Genomic DNA, 14,645 nt, shown 5'->3' with positions numbered 1-14,645 from the left:
GCTGTGTATCTCTAGACACATGGTTCTGGGTTGAGCCCATCATCAGTATAGAGCAGCAGTATTAGAGAACAAAGAAAAATCATCTGGGGTTGTTGAAAATGCTGCCAAGTTCCTCTCAGGTCACAGTACCACTCACAGGCACACAGGTGTATCTCCACAACTCGTCAGGTTACTGGCTCAAGGGAGTTTTTAAACAGAATGGGGTTGAGAGCGCACTACCTCACAGTCCCAGCACAGTTCGCCCCTTTGCATCCTGGTAAATGCAGTACACTGTTCAAACTTACTTCAAAATTAGCTGGAGTTTTTCACCAAATTTGGTGCAGACATTGCTGTATATCTCTAGACATGTGTTTTTGGGTTGAGCTCATCATCAGTAGAAAGTAGCAGTATTAGAGAGCAAAGAAAAAACTTCTGAGATTGATGGAAATGCTGCCAAGTTCCTCTCGGGTCACAGTACCCCTCACAGACACACAGGTGCATCTCCAAATCTCGTCTGCTTGCTGGCTCAAGGGAGCCTTTTAAACAGAATGGGGGTTGGAAGTACACTCACTGCCTCACAGTCCCAGCACATAATTTAGATACACTGTTATTCACTATTAGCATTAAATACAAATAGATCTGATGAATAACCTCTGCATTCAGCACTAAAATTCTGGATTATTGAGTATACGATCTCATGATTGTCTCGCAGGAGGGTCGCAAGTGTGCCGTGTGGGTAGAGACACACCCAGGAACACATATTTGATTGACATATTTTGGCCCCAGTCACACTATCCCCCAGTGCCTCTCTTTTTAAAGGTTGGGTGTCCTGGTGCCCACCCAGGACACCCACCATGCACAAGTTGGGGGTCTTTGGTGATGCCCCAGGGGATGGGTGACGGTACAACGCGTACCGTCACAACGCGTGCTGTTACAACGCGTCCCTTACAACGCAAGTCGTTACCACGACTTGCGTTGGGGGCGCGGATATCGAATAGTATAATTTACTATTCTAACACCAGTCCCCGTGGACACTAGGGAAGGTGTTGGAATAGTAAATTTACTATTTTTTAATCTTCTAGCGCCCTCCAGCGCAAGTCGTGGTAACGACTTGCGTTGTTACGGACGCGTCGTAACAGCACCGCGTTGAAACATCCGCGTTGTAACGGATGTTTCCCGCCCCAGGACCCCTAGGGTCCCCAGGGCCCCCATGACCCCAATCAGCTCTCCCCATGCTGCAGGAACCACCATTGCTCCCACCCAGATGGAACAGTAATGTATGCTGCTCCTTCAGGGGGTGAGAATTCTGTTGCTTTGTTTCCCTGCCGGCATCATTGTGAACAGGGAAACAGATCACATTTCTGCTCCTAGCCAACAGGAGCATTTTTAAAGCTCTTGCCCACTGGGAGAAGACTTTGTGTTTGCTTCCTTTTGGCAGGAGATTTGAAAACACTCCTAGCTGGTGGTGGTTAACAAACAAACAACTCTGTCCCAGGGGTTGGCTCCCTGGGACACAGTATGTGAGCCAGCCCTTGGGAAAGTGGTCCCCTGGGGCATTGAAGGGTCATGGAGAAGGCTGCATGCCCCCCTTTTAATTTAAATAGGGGTCCCTCTAAGTCCCCCCCAGATAACCTAGCGGGGTCCTTATATATTTTTTTTTCAATAACTTCAGATTAGGTGACTATGGGCCAGATGTAGGTAAAATCAGTTTTGAGAGTCCTCAAAAGGGATTTTTAGCGAATCGCTATTAAGGACTCACAAAATGGAGTGTATGTAGGAATCACAATAATAAATGTGATTCCTTAATATTCCTCAATTGCAAATTGCAATATGCAATCAATTAATACCTTCCCATTTATTCCCGAGGGCCTAGAGGCCCAGAGGAATAAATGGGAATTGTGCACTCAATTTGCGAGTACCCAATAGGTAAATTTCATGTGCAATTTCATGGGTGCAAGGTTTCCAAAAGGAAACCTTTTTGCACCACTAAAATATGGATGTGTGTACATGTGGCGCATGGCACTTTGAATTAAGCAAAAATCTGTTTTTTTTTAAATAAATTGCAAATTACCACCAACTTGAAGCTGGTGATAATTTGCGATTCCTTAGGGCAATATCGCAATTTGCGATGCCTACTAGCATAGCAGTTAGGGAATTGTAAATTGCGATTCTCTAAATGCTTGCACAAAATAAGGAATCACAATTTTTGCGATTCCTTATTTTGGGAGTAGGCATTTGCCTTCCTGCATTGCAGACAGCTGAATTGCAATCGCAAAAGCTGAAATTCTGTGAATTTCAGCATTTGCAATCGCAATTTGTCTTGCTACATCTGGCCCTAAGTCCCCAAGTCCTGTAATGGCTACCTGCAACATTTTTCTCATGTTGCTAGCAGCCAAATAGAGCACTCATTCCCACAGGACTCTGACTCCCACAGAAGAGAGATGGCCCAGTTGCAAAAAAGTTTCCTGGGTCAAATAGAGCACTCTATTTTTTCAAATTGGGTTTGAGGGACTCTCGTGAGAATCCCTTGAACCCACCTGCCAGATACTAAAATATTTTCGAACTTGAATTTCTCAAAAGCTACTGAACAGATTCACACCAAATCAAAAAAATTGCCAACTGCGCAACTAGATCTAGCATCCTGCCAAATTTGGTGTAAAACTGTTCTGCAGTTTTTGCTGTAGCCCTGTTTAAAGAAGTCTATGGAAAATGCAGGGGGAGTTTGTGTTTTAGGACCCCAATTTTTTCTTTCCCTCCTCTTGACAGATAATTACAAAAATGTCCTGCACAAAGTAGTCACAAAAGTAGCACAAAAAAGTGCCCTTTTTTGGGAAGTTTTGGGGAAAACTGTAAACAGTATTAAAGTTATTCGCAATGCAAAATTCTAATTTCCTGTGGAAATGCAGACTTAACTATAACGCCCGTTCAGGCTTAGACCACTGCGTAAAATATAGAAAAAAGGACATTTGTTGATAGTTAAGTCCAGAATTGATGGCACTTCCTAAACCTGTGCCTTTAGACTTTGTTCTAAAAATTGCAAAAGGCTTTGTCACTTTCTAGCTCGGTGTGGACTTCCCTGCACTAATCCTATGCTTCAAATCTCAGCTACAAAAAAAGATATCTGAGGTGAGCAGATTTGTAGTGTCAGTGGTGTTATAGATTGTTACATATTTTGATATCAAGGAACTGCTCTATACCTAAACACGCCTTGAGTGATGTCATACATGGGGTCATGAGCAGTGCTTGGCAGAGGCATAAGTTATAGTTAGCTTGCTGAACTATAACTGGGAAACTTCTGTCTTTTTTTCTGGTTTTAAACATTACTTTATCACTGACATTGTTGCCTAACTATAATGTCCCTTTAGTCTTTGCTTTTTTCAGTAAATGTTTAGAGATTTTATACTGTAAAATAACATATTACTACCATCCCTAACTGTACGTAGCAGGAACTTGGCTATGTAAGGAAATTCAGTAGCGGCTCGTAGTGGGAGTTTTGCGGGGTGATGGGCGGGGTGGGGGAGGGGCAGGGAGGGGGCTAGTAAACTCCGGCATATGGCCGACCGGCAGTAAGTACATTAATAAATAAATAAAACGAATTACATTGCGCACGCAGCAACGCCATTTGAGTTGCAGCATGCGCAATGTAATTCGTTTTATTTATGTATTTATGTACTTACCTCCAGTCGGCCATATGCTGGAGTTTACTACCCCCCACCCTGACACTTCCCCTCCCAGCCCCACCGCCTGCAACACTCCCAATACGAGCCGCTACTTAGGAAATTTGGATATGTGGAGGGAATGGCTTACCTTGAAGAGATGTGTAGATGTGTGAAGCAAACGGGACATACACAAAATTGTCCATACACACACTGTGCACAGAGTGCAGATAGTCCAATGTATGTGCTTGCCACCTAATGGGCCTTGGTTATTTGAAGGGAGTGAGCTCTACGCACAATCTGAACACAGAGTGCAGACTGAGAGTAATAGAGGTTTGCCCACCTAATGAGGGTTGTGTTTCTTAAGGGAGTGTTGTCTGCAGAAAATCTGTGCAGATTAGGCTGTGCATAGTCCGGAGTTGCCAATCTAATGGGCATGTCTGTTAAAAAAATGTGGGCTCTAATCACAATCTATATAATAAGTGTAGAGCATGCATAGCAAAGACTTGCTCATGTTATTGTACTAATGAATGTGTTGAACTTTCTAATGCATTTATTTTATTTCCTTCTTTCCCGGGAGTGCTACAGGTCCCACAAAACACCTAAACAAGTCTCTCAGACAATGAGTGTACCTCCTGTTGCAGATCCCATGGGAATCTCATGTATTGTATTGTATTGTATATTGGATTTATACAATACTATAGGAATCTCATGAGCTCCGATATTTTAAATAAGTTGCATTCACTGTGAAAGAGTGCTTTTTCTTAAGTTTGACTTTAGAGACAATTGGTCCATTTTTTACTTTCACTGGAGTGCTATCACATGCAACAAACATACCTGATTGGTTGAAATCAATGTATTGGTTCTGATTCTTGGGTTCTCATTTGAGGTTCACAGTTAGTGGTAATACCACCTTGCGGAGTACTCTTGCTACTTTTTTAAATCTGTCAACTGGGCTTGCAGAGTTGGATCAGGGGAAGAGAGACAACTTATTGAGGAGGATGAGGAAAGCACCAAGCCCCATGCAAAGGAGTCTCTGACACGGCAAGTTTTCACAATACCAGAGGTAATGAGGAAAGTTTCAATTCATTTTGTGACACGTAACGTGTCACAAAACTGCAGTGTGTACATTTCTGTTTACAATAAAGGCAGTGCATAATGGTCACTTGTCCATACACTACAACTTAGATACAGCGAGATAATGTCCTTTTTATGTCCATCTCTATACAGGACGTTCACTGTCTGTAGTGGGCTGGTGAGGGAGTGCCCTCTCCATGAGCACCCTTTATTTAGGGCAAAGGCTCCGTGTAGTATGGTTTGGTGAAGGAGTGGTCTCTTCCCCAAAGACTTCTGTACAGAGTGAAGGACCTGCATGGTAGGGTTTGGCGAGGCAGTTGCCTCTCCTTTAAGACCACTATACAGGGCAAAAGAAGTGCGTAGTAGGATTTGCTGAGGGAGTGGCCTCTACACACAGACCTTTGTACACGGCAAAGGCAGTGCGTAGCAGGGTTTGATGAGGGAGTGGTCTCTCCAAGAAGACCTTTGTAGAGGGCAAAGGCTGTGAATTGTATGCATTGGTGAGGTATTGGCCTGTCAACCAAGATCTCTCTATAGGACGAAGGTCGTGTGAACTAGATTTTGGTGAGGGAGTGGTATATTCACAAATACCTCTATATTGGGTGAAGGGTGTGTGTACTGGGTTTGGTGGGGGAGTGCCCTTTCCACAAAGACCTCTGTTCAAGGAGAAGGCTGCGCATAATAGGGTTTGATGAGGGAGTGGCCTCTCCACAAAGACCTACGTACAGCCCAAAGGCAGTGCATAGTAGGGTTTGGTGAGGGGCTGACCTGTCTGCGAAGAACTCTGTATAGGATGGCGTGGTAAGGTTGGGTAAGGAAGTGGTCTCTCCACAAAGACCTCTGTACTGGTTGAAGACTGTGATTAGGAGGGTTCAGTGAGGGAGTGACCTCTTAGTTAAGACCTGTATACAGGAACAAAGCTTTGAATAGTAGGTTTTGAAGAGTAACTGACCTATCCACAAAGAACTCTGTGTGCAGAGTGAAGGCTGAGAGTAGTACGGTTTGGTGAGTGATTGGCCTGTCCACAAAGACCCCTGGGCTGGGTGAATGCTGTGCGCAGAAAAGTTTGGTGAGAGAGTTGCCTCTTCTGGAACACCTTTGGACAGGGAAATGGCTGTGTGTAGAATGATTTGGTGAGAGAACTGCCTCTCCACAAAGACTTCTCAACAGGGCAAATGCTGTACATAGGAGGATATGGTGAGAGAGTGGCTTCGACATGAAGATCTCTATATAGGAGAGGTTTTGCAAACTAGGGTATGGAGAGGGTGTGGTCTTGCAACAAAGACCTCTGTATTGAGTGAAGGCTATACATAGGAGGGTTTAGTAAAGGACTGGCCACTCCATGAATAATGAATACCTCTTTACAGGACGAAGTCTCTTCGTAGTAGTGAGAGATAAAAGAATACATTTCCCTTACATAAGGAGTATCGGGCCACATTGTGTTAGCATGATGCATCTATATGTACCCTCTTTTCTCGATATATATATATATATATATATATATATATATATATATATATATATATATATATATATATATATATACCTACTGGCGGTCGCCAGTAGGTAGTTATAGTTAGGATTTTTTTCAATGTTAAATCTCAAAATTCTATTTGGAATAACTTTGGCACCGGTTGACGAATCTGCCTGAAAATTTCCTGAAAATGGCCTCGTCGAGCTCCGGTTCTTCCTTGAAAGTTTGGGGGGGATACGTCAAGCGGGGGCCGAGATAAAAGGGGGGTCCCAAAACGCGTTTTCCCCATGTTAATTTCCATAGGGCGGTCGATTTCACTTTTAGCTCGAACGGCTGAATGGATATACAGCAAACTTGGCAAAATTGTAGGGACTGGTAGCCCGATGTGCCTTTGCTATGTCTCAAGATATGTGTTCCAGTGGATTTTGAGTAATTTAGGTTCAAAAAAATATATATATCTATAGGCGCTCTCCGGTGCGCGCACCGGAAAGCGCTCCAGTCGCGCCACGCGACTTGCGCGCTGAAAGCTGATTGGCTCTTGGGTGTCTGTAAACATTCTAAACAGTCTGGAGCGGCCGCCATCTTGTGTCTCGGTAAAATCGAGACACAAGGGGTTTAAAAAAAAAGGGGCAAATGACCATAAGGGGGAAGAGTAGAACCCCTCTGGCCCCCTAGTTTTGATGTGGGGGCCATAAAAGGGTCCCGCGGGTAAAAAAAATAAATTTAAAAAAAATCGATTTCCGCGGGGGCGCACCCGGTACGCGTACCGGGGAGCTTACTGGGGAGCGTACGATGGAGATAAAAAATGACAGATTTTTTTTCACAAAAAAAATTGCATTTTTTTATAAATTAGAGGTAGTTCTGAAAAGAACTTTTTTTTTTGATTTTGTTGTTTTATATTTTTTTTTTAGACTTTTTAAAACAATTTTATAATTTTTTGGGATTTTTGTCAAGGGAAAAACAAAAAACAGGGATTCCAAAACGGCTCAACAGGAGCAAAAAAATGTGAAAATTTAGGGACTGTCAGGGCAGAGGTGTTGCTGTTTCTTTTGGGCAATGAGTTCAACACTCTGCTCCCCATAGCAGAGCAGTTCGTCACACTCCGTGCACAGAAATTTGATGCCTGCAAATTCTGGCTGTATGTTAGGGACCATTCTTCTACGGGATGGTCCCGAAGGTGTTGCTCCACCAGTGGAGGTGCTGCCGCCATCTGTGGGTAATTTCCGTGTCATGTCTCTGACACTCTCCCTCGCAAAGTTGTTTGGGTGTCTTCTTTTGACATGCCTGATTAAATTGGCATTTCCAAAACTATATTTTTTCAGAGGATTGCCTCTGGATAAAGTACTACCACATATTTTGCAGGTTACTTTTGGAGCGTTGACTTTTTTTTCTCCTTCAGGGATGTTATAAAATTTCCAGATGAAATGGATTTTTTTCTTCTGCCTAGGAGGGTCCTCATCTACAAATGCCTCTGAATCACTGCTAGATGACTCTCTTGCAGCCATTGCTGTAGATCAGGAAAGTAGGAGATGAAGATAGTACACAGAACAGCTCTTGCTCTCTCCAAGTACAAAGCAATAGTGAAGGAAATGGGTGGGGATTTCATTCTTTGTAAAAAAAACTGTTAGCAACCAATGAAAAGTGTTATTTTAGGGTCACATGACCCGACGCGCTTACGCAGCGCGCTCCGGAGCACTTCCGGGTGCGTGTACGCGGAGCGATCGTAGGCGCTTCCGGGGCGCAAACGTGGCGCGATCTTGGGCGCTTCCGGGTGCGTTTACGCCGCGCGATCGTAGGCGCTTCCGAGGGCACTTACGTTGCGCGCCAAAGTGACGTCATCAAACTTTTACAGAAATACATAATCATTTTCCCTATAAAAAAAAACGGATTTTATTTGTATGGTACGAAATGTTTTGCATTATTATTAACTTTTCATTCATATTTTTTTTCACGAACGACAGTAGCGCTCTGGGTGCGCTTTCAGGTGAGCTCACCGGAAAGATTACCGGAGAGCTTAGCTGAAAGCTTCCCGGAGCGCGCACCCAGAGCGCAAAAGAAAAAAAATATATTAAAAAAATGAATACTTAAAAAAAAACAGCAAATTGTAAAAAAAAAAAGGTTAGAAACTCGATATAGAAAGGAATTAGCATTTAAAAAAACTATGAAATTCACTGAAAAAACCATAGGTTTCACACCAGTTATAGTTAGGAATTAGCATTTAAAAAACCTATCAAATTCACTGAAAAAACCATAGGTTTAACACCAGTTATAGTTAGCTGGAAATTTTACTGACATAAAACCATTGAAATTCCCACGTTATAGTTAGTTGGACTCACTATAACTTGCACGTGTAATGCACTGCTGATGACATCACATATTACATCACTCATGACATGGTCAGTGACATCACTCATGACATCACTGATGACAGAGAGACTGACCTACTTTCACTCGCTAATATATGTATTCACTAAGATACACGTAATAAGGCAGATATCCAATAATTTTTTTTTTAAAAAACATCCATTAAGACAATATTTTAAACAAATATTCTTCCATCGACCTTAACATACATATATAAAACATATTTATTTATCTGAAAGACACACATTCACTGGATGGTGTCATCAGTGCATTACACGTGCAAGTTATAATGAGTCCAACTAACTATAACGTGGGAATTTCAATGGTTTTATGTCAGTAAAATTTCCAGCTAACTATAACTGGTGTTAAACCTATGGTTTTTTCAGTGAATATATATATATATATATATATATATATATATATATATATATATATATATATATATATATATATATATTTATATATATATATATATATATATTGCTTTTGCAGGGAGGACAGCATTTATTCACTCCTTGCGTTAACACTGCTAACAGAGTAGGCCGAGAACCATACAGACGCCATTTTCAAATCTATGCTCGAACACGGGCTGTGATCTCATGTTAGTCTCCGGCAGTTGTCAAGTCCCAGTTCATCTGAACTACTGGGAGCAGCTGAACGTAGGCTGTTTACTCGACTGTCCTGAGACTCAAGGTCGCATTTGGCTTTAGGTGCGATAAGCGCATTCCTGGAGGCGCTGTGCCTACACTCCCAGGCACCAAGACGAAAGGGAGTCACGCCTCATGACCTCCCCAGTAATAAATAGTTAAGCTTTGAAGTAATCATGTGTGCCATATATGGTCCTTTCCTGGACCTTGAGGGCCAACTGGTGTTTTTCCTTTTACAGTGATTGTATGTGTTGAACTGAAAAGTATATAACCTCATGTTTGAATACGAGCCAACAGTTTTCTCTGCGTACTTGATGGGTGAGGTTTGCAGAGGCTCCTCTATAGAGTATTTTTGCTTAATAAATGCTTGAACGTTCTTCACTGCCAACTGACTGAATATTTGACAATGGGATTGGGGCTATTGGTAGGTATAGCCCTTTATGCTATTTTTATGGTACTTCAGTAGAGTTTGAAGCAGACGGGGTGTCTCAGCGAAGACATCAGTGCATGTCAAAGGCTTTATGTAGGACGGTTTGGTGAAGGAGTGGCCTCTTCAAGAATACTCTGTATACGGCAAAGGCTGTGTGTAGTAGGGTTTGATGCGAGAATCGTCTCTCCATGTAGACCTCTGCACTGCGTGAAGAGTGTGCATAGAAGGGTTTGGTGACTGGATAGCCTCCTGGCAAAGACTTCTGTACAAGTCAAAAGCATAGTAGGGTTTGGTGAGGGACTAACCTATCAACAAAGACCTCTGGGTAGAGCAATGACTGTATGTAGTAGGGTTTGGTGAAAGATTGAACTGTCAGCAAAGACCCTGCACAAGGTAGAGCCAGTGCATGTGAGAGTTTGGTGAGAAACTGGCCTGCCCACTGAGACATCAGTAAAGGGATAAGGATGTATGTAGTAGGGTTTGGTGAGTTATTTGCATGTCTGCAAAGACCTTTGTACAGGACAAATGCTGTGTGTAAGAGAGTTTGTTTTGTTTGTTTTGGGGGAAAGTTGTGCATAGTAGAGTTTGGTGAGAGACTGGCCTGTCCGCAAAGACTTCTGTTCAGGGAGAAAGCTGTACATAGTAGGATTTGATGAGGAAGTGGCCTCTCCAGGAAAACCTCTCAACAGAGGGAAGCTGACATAGTAGGGTTTGGTGAGGGGCTGAGGTTCCTTGACGATCGTAAGTGGTGTTTTCGACTCGCACGAATATGGTCGAGTCTGGTATCTATGAACCGCAAATGACGAGTTTAGTGGGTGTACGCAGTTTCGCTGTACTAGCCTAAACCGTTCGTCTGTTTCGTGGGTTTATCTATCTGTACCCACGGGTTCCATCTTAGATACGGCATCCATTTTGTTTCTTGCCCTCAAGTAGCCAGCGAACGGACGCTGTCTGCTTCGCGACCCTGGGATTCCCAAAACTCTTGCGGAAGACACGTTTCCTTTGAAAGTGTCTTTATGATGAGGGGGATGATACTGTAAGGAAGATGGCCCCGCTCGAAGCTCATCTTGCCGTGTCAGTCTATTGTCTTAGCCGTGCATCTCATTAGGCACGTCCCTTTGATGCCTGCAGCTCGTGTTTCCCGATACCACCCCCTTTACACCCTTTTCGATCTCCCAACTGTTTCTGCCTTCCTCTGCACCTGTCCCTGTTCCTTCTTCGATCTGTTTACTGCCAATTGGAATGTACTAATGGTGGGAAGATGGGTTTTTACAGTTGGGAACCACCAAACGTTTCTGTACTTATGTTCCGGACCTTGAATACATGAAAGCAACCCCTTCTGGTGTTTACGATGGGAACCAAGTTGTAAACCTTTGTGTATCATGTTAACCTATGAGAGAAATGTGTATAAAAGGAGCGACCTACAGTAGCAATTTGAATCAGGCTCCGTGAACCTACATGTGATGTACTTCTCGTGACTTCTGTGTTCCCTGCAGTAATAAACCTCGAATCTTTGACGCCGAAGGAAGTGTCCCGTGTCTCTGTCATTTGTACGCCGGAACAGGTTACCCACGAAGGTTTCAGGTGTTGTCCCCTGGCACCGCTGGGTCTTAGAATAACCCAGTCCTTCAGTTGGCGCCCAACGTAGGGCTGCATCAGTGGTACCGGTCCAAGCCCGACGATCGTGAGGAACTTCGTGTGAAATCTCCGAGGGAAGGTGCACCTCGCTTCATCGATCCTGTTGTCGAAACAAGTGGCCCGACGACTTTTCCCATGAAGATTCCCGCCTCCTGACGGCTGCGACGGACTGCTGCCCTGACTGTAGACCTGTTTTGGCGCTTGGCGTAGACCTTGGTACAGCGAGACGATTGACGGGCCTTCCTGGTGACGCCATCGATCTTTGAGTTAAGTATTTGTGGGTCGCTCCCAGAGTTCTTAGTTGTGGGTGCTTAGTTGTTGCATGGTTCCATTGCATTTGTGGTTCTTAGTACTTGGTTCTTTGTTGTGATATTTGACGTCTGCAGTTGCCAAAAACCGAGGGTTTTTGCTCTTTGCAGGGACTTGGTAAATCCCATAACCCTTGAAGTTTGTGAAACTCGGCTAGTGTGCAAGATGCCTGGCCGTAGTACTTTGTTCAGTTGTTTTAGAAAATGTGGTGCGGATTCCCGACTGGAGGATTCGTGTCCGATACCTCCGGTTGGAACTCCAACTTATGAGCTATATAGCAAACATGGGTTAGGTCCGATTACCTTTAATGAATATTGGATTCGCTATACTAAAAAGGATGGTGTCCTTAGTTGGCCACCTCATGGTAGTTTTGAGGCCCCGATTTTAGATAATCTAGAAGCCAAATTGTTTCAGAAAAAATCAAGGCCGGCCATGTTTGATGCCTTTCGGTTGTGGCGTAAAGAAGCCAAACAGAGAGAAATCAGACAGATTAAACGTAATCAGAGAGATGGAGTTGTTACCACGGTAAGAAAAGCAGAGCAGTTTCAGCGAGATAAGGAGGAAAAGGAAAAGGAAGTTTTCGTTAGACTACAGCGTATGTCTGTGGATAAATGTTACCCGGCTTTACCGGCGGATACGGATAGGAAGGAGGAATTGGTTGAGGACCCAGTACTGTCCTATCTTTTGAAGTCGCCACCTCCGTACGCACAGGGTACAGCAGTTCCTGTGGTTCCCCCTGTACCTGCTCCTGTACCCGTTCCCCAACCTGTTCCCCAACCTGTACCCGTTCTTCCGACTGTTCCTGCTCCCTTGCCTACTTCCGTTCCTACTGCTCCTCCACTTGTACTTCCCCATACTCCCGCTCCCGCTGTTCCCGCTGTTCCCGCTGCTCCTGCTGTTCTGGTTACTCCTCCTGTCTCTTCTGCTTCTGGTACTTCTCTTGTTACCCCGTTAGGTTACTCTTTGTCTCCGTCTGTTCGACGTCGTACCCTCTCTGTAGCTGCTAACTTCTTTAATTCTCTTGGACCTTTTCTTGAGTCCGCTGGTTCGGATGGTCCTCAAAGACGAAGTCAGCTTCCTGGTGGTAGGGAGCGTGACTCATTGTATAATATGGCTATGGGTTGGATGAAATACCCCTTTCGAAATCCTCCTCGTGTAGTGTTAGATACGTTTTGCCAATTCAACATACCGACACAAAGGTTCGTGTTTGAAGAAATGTGCAAGGTTTTACGTGACCTAATATTGGCTGATGCGTCTGATGAAGTATTGACTGCTCTGACTAACCTTCAGCTCCAGTTTGCGAGCGGAATGTTGGTGGGCACCAATGTTCGACGTGCTGTCGAGCAATTATTGTCTTTTCGTCCTTCTACGATGCCTCTAGCATTGTTTGTGGAGGACATTGAGGGACCTCCTGCAGCGCCTGGTCAGTATCCCATGCGTGAAGTTCCACCGGTGTGGATGCCAGGTGATGCTACTCAAAATCCGGCAGTCTTGCCGCACTTTGTAGGGTGTGGATTCATCTCCCGTGGAAACGATCGGAAGTTCTGCAAGTGAAGCAATCCTTGCCTGACCCTCGCAAAAATCCTGCAGGGTATTATAAAGAATTATCTCAGTAAGTGGATGCTACGATCATGAATCTTGCCGACATCGATATGTTGTTCGGTAACGTAGTTCCGCAACCGGTTTGGGCAAAGATCCGTCAAGAAAACCATGCGGCAGAATTAGGTGGTGATTGGGCTGCTCTTGTAGCGGCAGACGCCTTGAAAGTTGGTGGGGCTAAACCTGAACAGTTAATTGCCGATCTCCCTCAGAGAATAATTACCCTAATGAAAACGCTTATGCCAGCTATGAAGGTGAATTGGGACAAGTTGTCCGCTTGCAAACAAAAGAAGGATGAGAGCGTCTCTGATTTCTTTACGAGATTTGAGGAGGCTTTCATTGACCATAGTGGTCCAGACATGGGTACTGAAGGAGGACAGCGATTGTTTGTGGACAAGTTTGTTTCAAATTTACTGCCTGACTTAAGCAACAAATTGAGTAATTCAGAAAGTGCGTGGGCTGTTTCTACTTCTGCTCAAATATTGGCTACGGCCCAATATTATGAGAATAGGGAGAAAGAGGAGAATGATCGTGCTGACAAGAAAACGAAAGAGCTCAAAACTAAAGTGTTGTTGCAACAGGCGTATTCTCCGCGTTCGAATCAGAATGACTCGCAACAGCGGAACAGATCACAATCTCAGTCAAATAGGTCACAATCACAAAATGATTCCTCTTCGCAGAGATCTTCGTTAGGGTACAATCAGTGTGCCTATTGTAGGAACGAGGGACATTTAAAATTCGATTGTCCAGTTCTCAATGAGCGTAATAGTGGTAATTCGTCTAGAGGAGGTCGTGGTGGTTCTCAACAGACATCACGTGGTAGAGGTCGCGGTGCTCAAAATGATCGTTCCACTAATACTTCCGACTCCAATAATTGTTTTGACCAGCGCAGATCATCGCAAGGGCGATCTGCTCAGTACAATGTGGATGATTATTACGTCGATCAGGATGCTGACGACGGTAATTACTAGGACAGCCATAGACAAGGAGAGGGAGTAGTATCAGTTCCGGTTGATCAGAGAGGGCCTTACGTCGCAGTTGCCACCTCGGGCGGCGCTGAGCCTTTTCTGTTGGACACTGGTGCAGCGAAAAGTTCCATCATGCATTCGAAACTCCATGGCGCACCTTTGTCTGGCTTAACAAATGTTTCCGTTGGATTCTCTGGTGCCCCTGTTAGCAATCTGGTTTCGTGCCCTTTGCCTCTTACGATTGGGCCTCGTGAGCTGAAAGCTCCGCCGATTCTGACCACTGGTTGTGGTGAAAATCTCTTGGGTCTGGATTTGCTAAAACGTCTGTATGCGACTTTGTATTGTTCTCCTGCGGGAGTAAAGCTTACTTTGGGTGAGAGAGTTATCTCTCCAATGTACTTGTCTCTCGATAAGCTTCCACCGGAATTGAGTTCTCTTCCTGCATCTTTGTGGGCAACAGGTCCCAATGACGTGGGCCTGCTTGACATCTCCCCTTATGTTGTT

Source organism: Lissotriton vulgaris, chromosome 2_1 (assembly GCF_964263255.1).
Source record: "Lissotriton vulgaris chromosome 2_1, aLisVul1.2, whole genome shotgun sequence".
NCBI classification, from domain to species: domain Eukaryota; kingdom Metazoa; phylum Chordata; class Amphibia; order Caudata; family Salamandridae; genus Lissotriton; species Lissotriton vulgaris.
Note: the sequence above shows the minus strand (reverse complement) of the source record.